We start from the raw sequence: 14,391 nt of genomic DNA, 5'->3' as shown, positions 1-14,391 counted from the left end.
TATATATATAAAATTAAAGGTCACGAATTTGAAAGGGAGTGGGGGAGTTGGAGGTGGAAGTGATGTTAATAAGGTGTTCGTAGATGAAATTAAAAAATGAAGTTAAATTCTGGGCCTGGTAGCACACACCTTTAATCCCAGAACTCAGGAGGCAGAGGCAGGTGGATCTCTGTGAGACTGAGGTCACCCTGATACACATCATGATTTCCAGAAAGGCTGGGACTAGGGAGACCCTGTCAAAAATAAATAAACAAATAAATAGTAATAAAGTTTAAAGAGAACATATCAATGAGCCATGAACAACCAGGGAAGAAATTTCAACCTTACTTTTGTCTAATTAGGCCATGGAACCCTGTTCCTGTGGTTCCCCTTCGTGGATATAGGACACATGTTCTCCTAGGAACATGGAGAATGGGAAGACGCTGTTGCAAAGTAAGACTTGTCAAAGTCTGTCTCCAAACTGAACAAGGCTCAGAGCCCAGCAGTACATGGTCGATCCCAGAGTCAGGCAACTCTTCAGTCCTGTCAGCCCTGAGCCCCACCCCCAGTCCCAAACAGCCCTGCTTAACACCAACTATATTATTTTACTGTGGAATAGGTGCTTAGCTGGGTCTTGTCTTGCATCATTCTTCTTTGGTGGATTATGGAGTTACAGATGGTTCTTAGCCACTATTTGGGTGCTGGGAATCAAACCCAGGTCCTCTGGAAGAACAGCCTATGTTCTTAATCACTGAACCATCTCTCCAATCCCAAATGTTTGTTTTTCAAAGGCCTATCGATTCCATCCCGTACCTCTCAAATGCTCCTTTGTATGGTTCCATGCCTTGGTGTCAGGTCAACCTACCTCACATCACACCAGTAAAGAAAGATGACTCTCCCCCTCCCAGCATTCACCAGTTGCCAAGAGATATTCAGCTAGGCCTTGGACTTCCTGACCACATCCTTCATCCATGCTGGCCCCTACCTGGTTTGAGTTTGCACAAGTGTTGTGCAGGCTATCATTAGTGCTGTGGGTTATATGCACCCACTGAACACTTTTTAAGGGATTTCTTAGCTATTTTATTTATTCTGTTTAGATTTGTGTCTTGTTTTGCTCTTTTTGAGATAGGGTCTCCCTGTAGCCCCAGCTAACCTGGATCTCACTATGTAAACCAGACTGGCTTAGATCTCATAGAAATCTGCCTGCTTTTGCTTCCTGAGATCTGGGATTAAAGGCATGTACACCATGCCTTAACTAGGTCACTTGCCTTCTTAATTATTTGTTTTTGATTTCTTTGAATATTCTGGAAATTAACTTTCTATTAGATGTGTAGCTTGCGAAGATTCTTTGCCATTCTGTGGGATTCCTCGTTGCATGTTTAATTCTTTTTGTTGTGGTTCAGAAGCCTGTTAGTTTAACGAGACCCCATTTATCAACTGTTGGCCTTAATTCCTGTCTGACTTAGAAAGTCTTTACCTGCACACATATCTTGTAGGATACTACCTACGTTTTTATCTAAAACTTTCCTCGTCTCATGGTTTCATATTGATGGTCTTTGATCAATTTGGAATTGGTCATCTACGCACTTTTAACATGAGGCTGGATTGCATTGCTTCTACTCTGGACCAGCCTGGGAGTGTTAGCCACAATCCTATCAATCCACAGGTCACCGTCTACACACTTCCAGGACTGGGCTTGGATAATGCTGCTCAAGCTCTGGACCAGTGTGATGAGTCAACCAGAGCCCCCCCCCCACCACCACAACACCATCTTTACACTCACAGTCCTGGTTGTGATAGCCCACCTGGCACACTGGACCAGCCTGAAATCATCCCTACCCATTCAATAAAAAGACAAGAGTGGACCAGGTTTGGTGGCGCATGCCTTTAATCCAAGGGCTTGAGAGGCAGAGGCAGAGGCAGAGGCATGTAGATCTCTTTGAAATTTAGGCCAGTCTGGTCTTTATACTGAGATCAAGAAGCTGGAGCTACAAGGAATCCCCTTTCTGAAAAACACAAAAAAATCGAGAATAAGATTCTGAAGCCTTGCCCAAGTTGCTACTCATACCTGATCTAAAATCAATGAAGAGACAACAAAAGCAAAACCAAACTTCCACTCAACAGAGGAAAACTAGAATTTCATCTCAGACACACAACAAACAAAAGAAGCTCCTATAACCAGATCGTATCTCAAAAAACACACAATATGAAAAACCAGACCTATACAAATGTTCTACAGTAACAGTTACCTAGAGGAACTTCGGGGCACAGAACTTAAAAGAATTATAAACATAGATTTCTCACTTTAAATCTCTGTTCTGAAATTTTTCCTCGTCTCCTTTCCTTTACTTTTTCTCTTTCTATATTTTTTCTTTGACTGAGACTTGCTGTGCACAGTGAGAGACCCGGATGTTACAGGTGCTGCAGGTATAATTGACTGGAGGTTTACATTTCAAGACCAGCAGTATAGACTTTAGCCTGGGGCTTGAGGGAGTTTCTTATATGAAACTTAAAGGGCTGGCGAGATGACTCAGTGGATAAAGTGCCTGCCACAAAATCGTGAGGACCAGAGTTCAGATCCCAAGAACACACATAAAGACTGTGTAAGTACCCTGGCCTCCAGTAATCCCAGCACTCGGAAAGCAGAGATAAATGATTCCCTGAGCAAACTTGACTGTTGTGACTAGCCAGACTGTGTGAGCTCCAGGCTCAGCAGGAGTTCCTGCCTCAATGGAATAAAATAAAGTGGGAAAATATAAGAGAAGACATCAGATGTCAACTTGGGGTTTCCACACTAACACACACACATGTGCACACATGCACAAAAACTTGTATACACAACTGTAAGCATACCACACACTTGTTAAAAAATGGAACAGAGAGGAAGTGGATGACATCCAAGTTTAATATTAATTTTTATTATTTTCAGTTATGTGTATATGTATGTCCTCTATGTGGGTATGTGTACTTGAGTGCAGGTACCTGCAGAGTTCAGCAGAGAGTGTAGAATTCCCTGCAGCTGGAAATACAGGCAGATGTGAGTTGTACCATGTGTGTGCTAGGAATCCAACTCTAGTCCTCTGGAAGAGGAGTTTGTGCTCATAACTGCTGGGCCATCTCTCCAGTCCTGAGAATTTTTAATAAATACAAATAATTTGAAGGTCATTTAACACCAGGTCCATACAGCAAAATAACAGTAGTGAGTTCCTCCTAGGGCCTATGACTTCCCCAGCTGTCGATTTTGAGTAGGTTTACAGTATCAGACATGAATTCCCTTCTACGTGGGCCTCAAGTCCAATCAGAGAGTAGTTGTAACCACATGGCTGTCATACCAGTGGGCACATCTTGTCTGGCAAATTAGCTTGTAGCACATAAGATCCACAGCTAGATAAAAGTGTTGAGCTATTTCCCCAACCAGCCTAAAAGCCCCCGCTGGCTCTATTTATATGTCTCAGCAGGGAGGGGATATCACAGGCTTGTGAACTCATTTTGATAACTGGCAGGGTCATGAGCTGACCTGGAATGTTCCTGGACTTGAGGAGACCAAGTTTGCAATGAGTTGACAGGGGTGTAGTTTGGGGCTGAGCTAGAAACTGCAGTAGGGACACTCATCTTCGCTCTACCATGGTGACAAATGAGACAGTGGAGGCATACATGCATGGTGTTTCAATGAGACTGCAAGAAGCTTTGGGGAAGCAAAACACTTCTGGGACTCAAGGACCAACATAATGGAAGCACATGGAGAACAGTGCCACACAGGTCATGAAGCAACAAACAAGAAAGGGCTATGGACTCAGACTGTTACTGTGACTGTGAGTTTTCTTTTTCTTACATTTGACCTTACTACTTACTATTTTGAAGACAGAAATGTTCCATCACTGTGTAGAGCAGAATTAGTCCCCTTAGAGTTCTAGAACATTCTTAGACAAAGTTTTCAGAGATAAATTTGATATTCAAAGCAACTTCTTGTGAGACTGGCTTGGTGGCACATGTCTTTAATCCTTACAAATAGGAGGCAGAAGCAGGTAGATTTCTGTGAGCTCAAAGCCACCCACCGTGTTGTACATAATGGGTTCCAGGCCAGTCAGTGTTACATAGCAACACCTTATCCCACCTGAAAAAAATGTAATAAAATAAAACAAATAACTTCTTGTGGCAGAAGATGATGGGCACAGATATAGAGGCCATGTTGGTGGAAGGTCACAGAAACAATGGTCGATATGACTGTTTCCACCAAACTATTGCATGAATATGGTCTAGCCTCAGAAGCTGAAGCCACGGAGGCACTTTGGTGAAAAACAGGAAGTGGATATTTTACCTCTCGAATAATAAAGCAGACGCTTGCCAGCAGCACTCTTTCTGTATAATCTTTTTGGTTGGTATTAGGCAAGGAAAGCCATTAGTGCTACAATTCACATTCAGAATAGGAAACTCACATCTCCCAACCTTTCTATTTTGCATCGATTCAAGTAATAGTAATGGTGGATGTGGATGTAAAAGTAAATACTTATTTGTACAGTAAAGTTAGTAATTGCCATCAAGAGCCAAATTTGTGGAGGAGCAGACAAGGACATCAAGAACTCTGATTGCATCAAGACTTGGAACGGATTTGAGGAAGAAGAGAACACAGAAAAGATAGTATTCCCCAAGCCACCTGATGAATGTTCCCAGCTCCTGAGTCAGGAACAACCAGAAGTTAGCCAGAGTGCGCCTATTGCCAGTGAACTTGCTCAGTGTAGCCATTACACACATATGCAGTGTATCATTTCAGACATAGGGTTTTATGGCAACTACGATCCTTCTACCTACACATTATGGATGTTGGCTTAAATATGTATGTGTTACGTAGAATGTTTTCACATGCACACCGGCCAGGATGAGCTACAGCCTATTTGGTCTGGCTAGTGAGAGCCAGTTGTACACAACCCTACTTTACTTCCTGTTAGGTAAAGTTTGATGGGAAAATTGAAATTAATCATGGCAAGTATTTCACCAAAGAATCATGCAAGTAGTTTAAGTCATGGTTTTGTTCCTGAGTGTGTCCTAGTTATTAAACAATGACCACTATGTACATGCATATATGTGTGTGTATATATATATTCCATATATATATATATATATGGATTCAGATATTTCACAGCACAATTATCTTTCTCACTCCCTCTTACCTAGTATTAATGCTGGCCTTGTCGATATCCATTGAATGAGTTAACAGAGAAAGAGGAGAAAAGTCAGAGAGAGAAATAGCTTAGGCAAAGAACATTGGGAATGAGGAGAATTAAATATGACCTGAAAACCGATGTGGACAGTACCAGGAGTTGGAGACACATGGCTAATGACAGATGGATCTGAAAACGCATCACTGTTTATCAGGATCAGCAGCTGAAGTAAAGAGGGACAGATGGAGGAAAAGTTAGACGTGCTCTTCAGCACAATGCTGCTGGCTACAAGCGTGCTGCTAGGCACTGAGTCACCTCTCATAGTAACTTTAAAGAAATGGCTTTTAAAGGAAGCAAACCAAAAGATAAGATTTCGTGCTTCAGATTTAATAGTAGAAAAGCAAACACAAAGCTCCAAATCTTATGAGTTACTAAGATTCAGTGAGCAATTTTCCATTTCTGGTGGGCTACTGTGAGATCGATGTCCAGAGGTGAGCGACTGGCCTACAGCTTTCCCTGGTGAAAGCACACATCTGTCTCTAGAGCTTCATTCAAGAGGAGCCAAGGGAGTCAGGCCGGCTTCTTCAAAACTCTTCAAGAAATATGCACATTTTCTCCAGTGTGTTATGGATAATGGAACCTTCCAAGGATGACAAAGACATAGAAAAAAATTTCAGCACTACACCACAAGTCTCCTCATTCAACCTTGTTTTACACAGCTAATTTGCAAACATTAAAAAGAGGTATTGTCCCCTCTATCCACCCCCACAATTGCAATACTATCTCTGCAGTTAGAATGGGGAGCAGTGCAATCAGTGGTGCTGAGTGCTGACTGTAATCGGGCAGTGGCATGAAGCACCATGTGTGTTAATGAGAGCTTTTATTGCAATGATATGATGGTGAGGGTGATGCTTTTATTTTAATTTAATCTTTGAATAATGTTGTTTTCACAGTTAAAACATTTGGCTTTTATTGGGAATTATATATGCTATAGATACACATAATGTGCATATGTGATAGAAGTATATACAGTTTATTAGGTCATATGATGATATGACAAAAATATATTTCCACTGATGTTTGACAGTCTTGACACTAAACCATTCTGTACACTCTGAGGAAGTAGTTCAATTGGATGACTAAATTATGATTTTTATTCAAGTCTCTGCCATCAGACCCAGGTGAAGGTTTATGAGAGGGGATGGCACACAGGACTGTAATAAAATCTAACAAGTGTCTCCTGAGAATTAAGCAGATTCACCACTTTGACCACCAAAAGAGCTGACCACCTTGACTGCAAGGCATTAAGATGCGGCAATTCATGATTAAAAGTCAGGAGCACCATAAAAATCAGCATCTGTGAATGTGTCAAAGAAGACTCATTTAGCTCAGGAACATGGACCTCCCCAAGGGTGTTGGGGTGGAGTCATTCATCACTTGCTCCTCATGTATTGCAGGATGAAGCCACAGAAAGAAGCAAGGCTCTGCTCAGTGTTCTGAAGGTTCTGTGAATGTTAATGTGCTGTGAGGACAAGCCCCGGCTTCGGCTTCGACATTACCACCGACTGCCTGCAAATGGGTCTTCTTTTTGCCATGTTCAGCTATTCTAATCCATTCTCCACACAGGAGCCAGAGAGTTGCCTTTTAAAAATATGACTGGATCTTGTTATTCACTTGCTTGAAGCCATTCCATGTGCTTCCCTTATGCTTTGAAGTAAATCCAAAACCATTAGGTTGGCCTTCAAGGCCGAGCGTGGTCTGTCTGCTTCCCTATTCAGCCTGGTCTCAGACCTCACACCCTTATCTCTGGCCTCCAGACATCGACCACTCTTTCAGGGCCTCTCACTCAATTCACTCTTTCCCTGTTCAAACTCCCAGGCTTTGATGGTTCCCAAGTCCTGGACGGCTTTGTGCAGCCTCTACGTGTGGCGGGCTTCTACTTATACTTTAGATCTCAGCTTAAATGTCATCGCCTTCTTGAGCCTTAGTTGACAGTCCCCCTAGGCATTTTATCTCTTTGCTTCTCTACTCCATAGAAACTCAGATTCTTAAAACTTTAAAGTGACTTGTTTACTTGTTTATTAACTGTCTTTTGACAAGTCTAGGAGAAAAGAACTTGGTCTGTTTTTCCTGTCACTATGTGTCCTCAGGAATTTCACTATCTCACACTTACTTGGTAACCTACAAATTAATAAATATCCTTTAATGCCAATAACATAGTGTATAAGTATTTTGCATTTCCAGAAGACCAGGTTCTGAACTGAGCTCTGCCCTGAGTGTGGGCAAGTTTACACCAAGTTTCTGAAGGCTCTAACACCACATCTATTCCTAGAGGAAGCTGAGGCCAAAAATGCTTATGTAGTTTATCCTAGGTCACTGGCTACTGATGGAAGAGCAGAGCTCTCCCTGGGCAGACAAAGGTCCACTGTATTTACCTTGGGATTGCATGATGGAATGCAGAGCTCATTGATACATCTTATGGTTGGCTTTTACCAGTCTGGAGATTTGTCCAAGTACCAATGAACCATCAGTCAATCAGGGAGGCATTCCACTCAGAATGAAACAATGCCTCTTATATGATCATTGTAAACAAAAATGTACTTCAAATGGATCATTTGTCACAAGGCTTAGGATATTGAATAATTACTTCTTTTTCCATACAACATCTAGAATTCTTCGTGATGGAGACCATTTCGCTCATTCACTTTTCCCTTTATTCATCCTCTTCAAAATAAATAAATTCTGAACACATACTCTGTTCCAATTTTGTTGTATAGCATGGAAATACAATAATAAATAAGAAAGATGAATTCCCAGACTTCTGGAGTTTCTAATTTATGGGAAAGGAAGACAGACATTAATCATGTAAGTAATTTAACAAACATATAATAATTTTAAGTTGCGATGAATTTTTTGAAACAAATAAGCAGTCTGCAGCCTCTCATTAACTGCATGTTGGCCAGTTGTGATTCTTTGTGTTAATCACCATCTGCTACATACGGATCTGGTAAGGACTGAGAGGTGCTTAATCTATGGGTATAACCATAAATCATTAGAAATCAGTTTAAAACTATCTACATAGCAAGACAAGTTGTGTTAAGTTTTCTTCCATGACCTCTGCATTGTCTAGTCTCAGCTCCTAGGCTTGATCTCAGTGTCAGGTATGGACTCCATCCTGTGAAGAGGACCATAGATCCAATTAGAAAGTAGTTGGTTACTCATATAATTACGCATGCCACTATTGGACCAGTGAGTATATCTTCCAAGTGAGTTATTATAGTTTGAAGGATTCACAGTTGGGTAAGCTTCATTCTAAATTTTCTTTTCAGATAGCTTGGAAATCACCTCCCATCACCATGAAAGCTAGGCAGTAGAGGCTAGAGATGAGCAAAACAGTAGAAAGCTAGAGATGAGGTTTTGAAGTCAGCATCCAGCTTGATTTCTTCTTGGTTTTCTGTAGTTCATGTGTATATTGTCATCAGCAATAGGATCTTACCATGAATAAGATACTCCCAAGTGTCAGGGATCATTGAAGAAGAGGAGGCAGAAAGATTGTAAGAGCCAGAGAAGGTAGATGGTCACAATGATACAGAGTTTTCCTGACATCTGAGAGGTTGCTCATATGAACTCACAGCAATGCTGATAGTATGCATAAGTCCCACATAAGCTCAAACCAGACAAAATCCAAGCATATGCATGGGGAAGTGGATAAGAAATTTCAAACAATTTGAGTAACTACAAGAAGCTGATGACTCTGGGAAAGTGAGATTTAGTTTCATGTAAAGTTGAGATATTTAGTAAGTTGACCAAGCTCTGGTGAATGAAGTCATGCAAAAGACCATTAGGAGACATTTGTGTGTGAATATATATATTTATAGAAATTTGGTGGGCGGCTAGAAGAGGATGAAGATATGAGAGGGTGACCAAAATATGTTATATGAAGTTTGTAAGAATGCAATTAAAATTATTAAAAGTTAAAAATCAAAACAAAGAACAAAAGAAAAAAATATGCAAAGAAGGGAATGAACTGGGACCCAGTACAAAGGATCTATTGTAGATACGGTAGCCTGAGTAGCCTTTCTATAGAAGTAGAGTTTGGATAAAGATCCTAAGTTATGATCTGAAACACCAGGTACAAGACACACTGTAGAGCTCTGAACAAGTCTTATATAGACTTGTAGAGATTCAGATTTCCCGACCAACTGGTCAGGAGGTCTGGTTTATACAATCCAGAAGTTAATAAGGATAATGCCTTTCAGGGAAGACACTCATCTCCTGGAGAGAGAAGACAAGAGGGAGTTAGGAAAATTATTCAAACTCTAAGTAGAGTCTTGATTCCCTAGGAAATTTCCAAGGATCGGAACAAGAATCAGTGTTTGTGTCAGGGCTGTAGGGAGTTTGGCTGGAGTGGGTTCTGGTTCTTCCCCAGTCCCATGTTTCTCTTGCTCTCATGTCCTTACAACAGCAAACACAGAGCAATACCATGTAAAATTTTCCCTATCACTCTCATTCTTGAAGAAGTTGAAACAAGTCAGAAAGTCAGAACTTAGTGAATGGGGGAAGGGGTGAAATGAAGCTGAAATGGTGACCACATTGATTATTGAGGACTGCATAGGTTAGGGTGAGGAATCTAGACTTATGCCCATATCAAGCCAAAGGAAATGATAGGCATGGTTTTGATTGCCTAAGTCTGAAGGACCTCCTTGCTTACTCTATCAAATCTGTCATTAGTAGGGTCTTCCTGCCCATCAGACAATTGATGAATGTTCATTGATAGACTGCATGGACCCATGGTCTCTCTAACAGTCTTCCTTCTCTCTCAGTATGTCTGGGTCCAAACACTTATCCCATGAATGGGCCTTCCTGTAGGAAAATGTTTGCCAAGCAGCATTTACACAGCTTTATGTCAGCCACTGGCTTTTCTTTTTATCCCATAAAGTTCCTTATAAGTCTTTCTTTCCCCTCAGGCACCATTTTTTTAAACTGAGTTTGGCTTAAGAGCCTGTACTGTTAACTATGATTTAAGAGGTGACTTAGTAAGACTTAGCATTTTTGAAATTATTCTGTAGCTGATTTGAAGAGAGGAATGTTCTCTTTGTCAAAGTAATTAAACGTAGACTATTTTGCATGGTACTCTCCTTTTTATCTCTGCTCCCAAGCACTGCTGAGTAAAATTGTGGCTGTTTAAATTGGAAAGTCTAAAGATTTAAGCCTTTCCATACAAGACTTCAGGCTTTTCTTCCATTGAGGGTAGTTATGAGCTTGTAATTGTAAATCTGAAGAAAAGGTATTATTAATTTTCCATGAGAGCCAGAGTTCAGCCTTGGATTGGTGGGAGGCACTGAAAGGTGTGAGGGAACAAGCAGATACCATTCCTTCCTCACAATGGATGCCATGCTCTCATGTTCTCACTGAAGTCATTTAAAACCTTTAAGAGTGGCAATGGGCCTAGCTAAAGCAGAAAGAATGACTTATTTCATGGGTTTTGAATTATTAAGTTCTTTAGCCTATTACTCATAAGATCTTGCATGATTCTGAGACACCTTTGCCATATCTTTTCCTTGTACTGTCTAAAACCTCTCTGTATCCTTTTCTAATATTAAGAGATGAAGCAAGCCAGGCTCCATGAGCCTTGAGAATTTGCAGTGCTTGTTGGCACAGTTCTTTAACCAAAGTTAGCATTCTAACTTCACATCAAATGTCAGTAGCTGAATAGCTCAGAAATAAACCTAAGAGCAGACTCTTGGAAAGAAGATTGTATGTGTTAGACAGAATTAGAGATGAAGGTGGGCAAGATTGCCCATTGGATAAGATGCTTGCTGACAAAGCTGGGGTAATAACTGGGATCTACATAATGGAAGAAGGGAACCAAAAAGCTGTCCTTTGACTTCCAGATGCATATCATGGCATTAACATGCACACACACACACACACGCACACACACACACACACACCACATGATAAATAAATGAATGGATAAACAAATTAATAAATAAAACCAGAGATGAAATGGGGACAGGGTCTACGGGATAAAATGAATCAATACTAGAGTGAACAGTCCTTCCATAGTAAGTCAGAGGATTGTCTTAAGAATCTTTGAGGCATGCAGGTTGTACAAGGATCAGACATTGAGCTTGTGGTACTTGTATTTGTTGAGCTTAATTCAATTCAACTGAAAAGTCAACATAGATAAATTAAGGAACCAGTGATTCTTCTGGATTAAATCTATTTTTGTGTCCTTAGCATGCTCGTGATTGCCCTCGTGTGGTCAGCACTTCTGTCTACTCCAACTGCAAATACCCTTTTCTAAGTGTAAGCGGGCAAGCAGGCTCTTCCTTCCATTATACACTGTCATGCGGCGGTGGGGGGGGGCATGGTAGAAAAATAAAACTTAATACATATGTACACATGCTTATATTTATAACTCATTGCACAATTTTCAATCAGTTAAACCAGTTATATTTTTTTACAGTATTTTTATGTCTATACTTTACTCTTCTTGAATTACTTGAAGTAAAATTATACTTCTGACCACCCGAATATACAATTTGAAAGAGAAGTTTTATTATTTTATATCTTTTATTTTCTTTCTCTCGTCCTCCCTCCCTCCCGTCCTCCCTCCCACCTGTCCTCCCTCCCTCTGTCCTCCCTCCTTCCCTCCTGTCCTCCCTCCCATCCTCCCTCCCCCTCCCTCCTGTCCTCCCTCCTTTATGCTTCCTTCTCTGTCTGCTCTCTCTTCCTATCTCCTCTTTTCCTCGCACCCCTTGCTCCTTTTGAAGTATTTTGACATTTTTGAAGTATTACAGCAAGAAGTTATTTTAAAGATCACTATTTTGCACATTTGGAAAGGATTAAAGAACATTTATATTTTTTGTAACTGTGGCCAAATAGACAAGTGAAACAATTTAAAAGATGTTTAACTCATGCAAATAGAGCATTCAGTCTGTAGTCCTTGACCTTGTCGGTTCTGGGCCCTGGGTGAGAAAGAGCATCACGGCAAGGCAGAATTATGTGCCAGAGGTTACTGATGTCATGTTGGACAGGAAACATAAAAAATAACATAGGGAGGAGCCAGTGCAAGACATAACCCCAAGGACATGTCCAAAGTGACCTATTCCCTCTGGCTTCTAAATTCACAGTCACCCAAAATGGAACCAGCAGTTGGGAATCTAGATTTCAACACATGAGCCTGGGGGGGGCATTTCATAGTGAAAATATAACATACATATACATGTCAATTAAATAGTTAATATTAGCTTAGATAGGGTTACATTTCAACACAGCGTAAATGGAAGTCTGACTGTTCAACCCTACTTACAGCAATACTTCCTTTGAATGCTTCTTCGAACTGTTAAGCATTTGTCTTGATCCCCAAGCAGACCATCTACAACTCAGCTAGTGTTTCCTAAATGTATCTTATTTTAAAATCAGTGGGCTATTCTTAAGAGAATGTGGTAAAATTCTATCTTCCCAGTATGTTATAACCATTGACACATTTAAGTCATATCACATGCACAAGTCCCTCATAAAATGGGGCCTATCAACATTCTCTAATAAAGGATGTAGGGAGGGTCACCAGACCCTTATCCAATATTGCAGTCACTCACTTCCAACCACTCTCACCTCTAGCTGCATGTATTATTGCCACAGTGGCACATGGACTTGGGCATCAGAACATTTAGGAGTTGGAAAGTGGACTGAATAGTATGGCTTTGTGGAAGTTATTTATGCAAAGGTAGGACTTTTCAGTGATCCTGCCATTTTTGGATCACCCACACTCCTGTAAGTAACCTCTTATTCAGGGTTGTGCAAATAATCCCAATAAATGCATTCATTTGCCAAGACGAACTTGGACAGAATGATTTCTTTGGTCTGTCATTAGTGCCGTATTTGGTGTGATTAGATATTTGCTCATGCTTCAAGAAAGAGTCATACAAAATTGGCACACAAACAGGGACAACCCTCAACAAAAAAATGAGTTCAGGATACAAAGTCGCACAACCCCCACTATGAATAAGGAGCGAAATTGAGGCTTATCTGCTTAAGGTAGAACATCTACAGGGCAATCCTGATACAGTCATTTTCTCCATGTGGTAAGGATGTAGCATGTTTCCTTGCTACAAAAGTAGTTGTGCATCCCCTGCTGTGGGTGTTAAGACATGTAACTGAGGGGCTGGAGAGATGGCTCAGCAGTTAAGAACGCTGGTTGTTCTTGCATAAGACCCAGATTTGGATCCCAGCACCCATATGGCAGCTAACAACTGTCTGTAACTCCAGTCCCAGGGGATCTGGCAGCCTTTTCTGACCTCCACAGCATTGCACAACATTGGTGCACTTACCTACACGCAGGCAGTACACGCATACACATAAATAAAAATAATAAATAAAAATTTAAAAACATAAAAAAGTCACATAACTGATATTGAGTAGTCTGAACAGAGGAAACATTAGGATGGACAATCTGAGAAGGAAGTTCATAGATGGTTGTCTTCTTCTATGTGACACAGGATTACGCACTTCCTTGATGGAGTCTACCATGAAAACCTGGGAAGAATGTGAAATGGTCAACAGGCTAGAGAACATACTTTAATCCCTGAAAATAGCACATATGAAATGGAATTATAGGGAATCTGGGTGGATTTGAATGGCTTCTGCTACTGGTACACAACATGTAACGAGGATGAGGATGAGTTTTCTGTCTAGAGAGAACTTGCCCATCTCAGGGAGGAATTGTGATGATAAACAATCAGGCCCTTCATGTCAACCTCTAATTTGTAGGTAAGTTGGAGAAAGAAGAGGATGAAGTAGAGGCACTGGCCTCCTGTTTCTTACAGGTATTGGGGGGAAGAGCAGAAATAAGAGGGTACTAATTAGATCTGTTCTAAATAGTCCCTTCAGAAATCTAAAGACCTGGAGCATACAGGAACAACTGAACAGTGAGGAGAAAGAAAATGAAATAGAAATAATGGAAGGGAATTGGGTGTAAAAGAAGCAATGTTCCCCAGGCTAGAGAGGACTGTCTGCCAGGGCATTAAGAAGGAAGTTGATTCACCAGGGACTTTGGTACTGAAGAAACATTTTTGTTTTTGCTGATTCCCATGACAGGTCATGATCTTTACAAGAAAGAAGAGGCTTTGGAGGATCTGAGTGACTTAGACTGACATATGAATCAGATTTTTGTCATTCTAAAGCAGTCCAGAGGGTCTGAAGACAACTAGATCAAACAAAGGGGGTCCGTCTAAGTCACTCAAAG

Source organism: Nannospalax galili, unplaced genomic scaffold (genome assembly GCF_000622305.1).
Source record: "Nannospalax galili isolate Female #2095 unplaced genomic scaffold, S.galili_v1.0 scaffold271, whole genome shotgun sequence".
NCBI classification, from domain to species: Eukaryota; Metazoa; Chordata; class Mammalia; order Rodentia; family Spalacidae; genus Nannospalax; species Nannospalax galili.
Note: the sequence above shows the minus strand (reverse complement) of the source record.